The sequence below is a fragment of the Tasmannia lanceolata genome, unplaced genomic scaffold (genome assembly GCF_043159265.1).
Source record: "Tasmannia lanceolata isolate RefF3 unplaced genomic scaffold, GAP_Taslan_0.1 ptg000013l, whole genome shotgun sequence".
Classification (NCBI taxonomy): Eukaryota; Viridiplantae; Streptophyta; class Magnoliopsida; order Canellales; family Winteraceae; genus Tasmannia; species Tasmannia lanceolata.
In genome coordinates this window covers 43,269,440-43,273,279 of record NW_027518690.1, presented here as the reverse complement: position 1 = coordinate 43,273,279, position 3,840 = coordinate 43,269,440, and the positions used below count along the sequence as shown (strand labels likewise).

At 38.3% G+C, this 3,840-nt stretch overlaps 1 pseudogene; it reads right to left on the bottom strand.

The window, feature by feature from the left end:
• Positions 1-808: 808 nt before the first annotated feature.
• On the bottom strand, positions 809-2,930 carry LOC143891294 (MDIS1-interacting receptor like kinase 2 pseudogene; annotated as a pseudogene).
• Between the last annotated feature and the right edge of the window lie 910 nt (positions 2,931-3,840).

The following is a 3,840-nucleotide window of genomic DNA, read 5'->3' as shown; positions in this document are numbered from 1 at the left end:
TTATTTCCATAGCACATGTTGTTTTCTACTTGTAATAGTGAGATTTGAAAGAAGAAAGTAGTGTGATGATTTACAGATTTGAGGTAAAAATGTTTGTGATCAGTAGCATCCATCGGAAGGGCCTCATAGTGACTGTTGGGTCCACAGGGGAGAGACCCCACCCCAACCCACGCGGCCCCACCATTTCCGAACCACTGATTTCCTTCCAACTCCTAGAAATCAACATCATCTCCACCCAAGATCTCTCCCCCCACACGTGCCATCCGCACATAGAATCTACCACTTGGAGATGCTAGTTTATCATGAAAAAATATTCATGGTGCCCTTAATAACAAGACTGAGAAATTGAATTCAATCAAATTTACTTAATTAGAGAGAGAAACTCTTAGAGAAAATATTGTAGCGTGTTATCTTACACAGAGCAATGAGACCTGAAGGTCCGCAACCTTGTGGGTTGCCTCATGATGGTCTACAACTTTCTCAATTAAACATCCACGGTTACTATCAGCCTAATTTGTCTCTTATTTCTATCAACTGCATGGAACACTGACCTGAATATACAATATAATTGAGTACGTGACGAGCCTCAACTCATTTATACCTGAAATTCCATCAGTTGAGACAATTCGATTGTGTGAATGGCTTTGGAAAAGATGGCGTTCGAGCAGAGAACTTTCCATAGATGTGCTGCATGTTGGCCAAGTTTGAGGATTTGCATTTATGCACGCGAGTGCCATTGACACTGCCAGAACAAGTTCATTTCCAACTTGGTCTTCGGGATTTGGAAGCCGTGGGTCCAACACATCATTTAACCGTAGATTCTGGCCACCTCAGATGATGATGACAAGGAGGAGATGATATCTACAGGGTGCCTTCCCATTATGATTTCAAGTGCCAAAACCCCAAAGCTATATACATCGCATTTCTCCGTCCCTCTCATTGTGTAAGCAAGCTCTGCCAACAAACATTATCATGGCTGAAGTTTCGATGGAAAAAAAGATTTTCATGAAAAAAATATTCCATCCAGAAAAACCTTCCATGGTCTAGCAAGAAAATTTTTTCCCTAAAAAATGGGCAATTGTTTTTTAATATCACTCTGTTTCTTTCTATGTAAAAATGGGCGTAAAATGAATATTATGCCCTTCTTAATATATGTTGCACGCCAATGGAGAGAAATGGAGTCAATGGAGAACAATTTCTATGTAAAATGTGTTATCCAAGCATTAGGAAAGTCAATTTTTAGGGAAAGTTTTTCCCATATTATTGTTTATCATAGAACCTAGCAGGCCCTTAACCTTCTGAACATGACAAAAGTAATACCTGAGCAAACCATCATGACAAGAGAGGTTTGGACGTGGGTTTTACTTTTGGTGCTCGTAGGGATCAGGTTAGTGCTGGCTAGAAACTCATCATCCGGCGAAAATGTGCCAGGAGATGGCCGACTCCCGACAAAAGGTGGCCTATCATATCGGGCTCAATAGAGGTACAGAATTTTAAAGAAATAGGCTAATATTTTGCTGAAAATTTCCAAATAAAACTAGAGATTATGGTACTGCATATCCTCATCAAACATTTTAAAAGTTGGTAAATTTACTAAAATGCCCTCCCATGACTAAAGTCTCCTAGTAAGAAATACCCAAAATTTTGGATAATTACTAGTCACTAGTCATTTGCTTAAAAGGACTTAAATTTTCAACCAATTTTATGGCTCTTTTATGCTTTGGTTGTGCAAGAATTAGGCCCAGATTGTTTTGGATTTTGAAAACAGATTGTGAGCCTAAAACGATTATTGGACTCAAATATATGTTTAATTTTAAGTCCAATAACCCTTTTTGGACTATCAATGGGCTCTCAAAATCCACAACAAATAGGGCCTTAGGATATTGTATCTCTAATGTGGCGCCAATCACATCAATGGTCTAAAACATTCTGTCCTTCGGTGAGTGAGCCCAATAACATAAAAACCAAATAAGAAGTAATTTTCTAAACAACTATGTTTCAATAATAAAGCAGGAACAATATATGAGGAACGAACCTGGAGCAACATATCCATGAGTGCCCACAAGTTCTGTCCAATTGGATGAATCGGGCATTAGAAGTCTGGCACTACCAAAATCAGAGACATGAGCCTCAAATTCTGAATCCAATAAAACATTTTTGCTAGAGATATCTCGATGATCTATTGGCGGGTCACAATCATGGTGCATGTATGATAAAGAATGTGCCACAACTTTAATAATATTTGCCCTCTTCACCCAATCAAATTCCATTGCTCCTTCCTCACTGCTTAGGATATTAGCCAAATTTCCTCTTTCCATATACTCATAGACTAGAAACATACATCGACGATGGGTACAACACCCGTGAAGCTTGACAATGTTACGATTACGGATTTCTGTTAATGCGCGTACCTCATTTATGAAACTTCTCTTATCAATTTGGTCACCATCTTCCAATTTGTGAAGTTTCTTTATAGCGACTACTTGACCTGTTGGAAGAGATGCTTTGTAAACTTTACCATATCCTCCCTCCCCAATACAATATTTGTTGTCAAAGTATTCTGTCGCATTGATGATATCATCATAAGAAATACATCCGTTCCAATTCCATATTGAAAATAGATCTTTATTCCTTTCAAATCTCTCTTGCTCTGCACTTCTTGTTCTGCGGCATAAAATGGAAGTAATGCCAAAAACTAGAAATAGAAGGAGCATTGCACTCAAAAGAGGAAGACTGATCAATATGATATCTTTGTGTTTCATTTTGGGTTCACTATTGTTAACACGTGAGGAATTGCATGGTTTCAAACCTGGAGCTTTTCCGCATAAACCTTTATTGCCCACAAATGTCTCTTGTTGGAAGGCTTTGTTTCCAGGAAGACTACCCACCAAATTATTGTATGATAAATCAATCGACGTCAAGCTAAGCATTTCTTTGAGAGAAGAAGGAATTGAACCCGTAAGCTTATTGTGGGAAAGATTTAAGATTTCCAACACATGTAATTTTCCCAATTGGGAAGATATTTCTCCTGTAAGGAAGTTACCGCTAAGATCTAGCACATTTTGTAGCTCTAAAAGATTGCCAATTTGAAATGGAATGCTTCAATTCAAATTATTTCTGCTTAATTTCAAAGAACGCATTTTCGAGCAATCTTTGAGTTGTTATGGCATTGTTCCACTTAGATTATTTGCTGATAGGTCAAGGATCTCCAAATTAGACAGTTTTCCAATTTCTGATGGTATCCGACCAGAAAGTTGATTACCATTTAAACTCATGTTGAATAAAGCTTTCAAGCTCCGCAATTCCTTTCGAATCTGTCCTACCAAAAAATTTGAAGAAAGGTCGAGCAGTGCTAGTTGAATCAACTGTCCAAACTCTGGTGGTATTTTACTAGTTATCAAGTTCTCAGAGAATTTTAAACTTGTCAAATTTTGACACTTGCCCCAATTTGGAGAGAGTTCACCGGACAAATGATTATGGCTCAAATCAATGTATATTATATTTGCACTACAACAAAAGTGATTTTTAGGAGCGGACATAAAGCAGCGGTCTTTAAAACGGCCACTAATACTGGATTTAGCAGCGGTCTAGACCGCTGCTAAATGTCATTTTACGGACTAAAATATGCAGCCATCATGACCGCTTCTAAATGTTAAGCAAGACCGCTGTCTTTTTTCAATGCCCTAATCGATCCCTTGTGCGCGACATTTCACCCTCCCGCGCGGAATATTTTCACCGGCCTTCTTTTTCTACTCTTTCTTCGTTATCAAAGAATACCAAAACATTTTCATCAAGCCTTTCTCTGGTCTTCCTTCATCCTCATCAATGAATACCCAATCT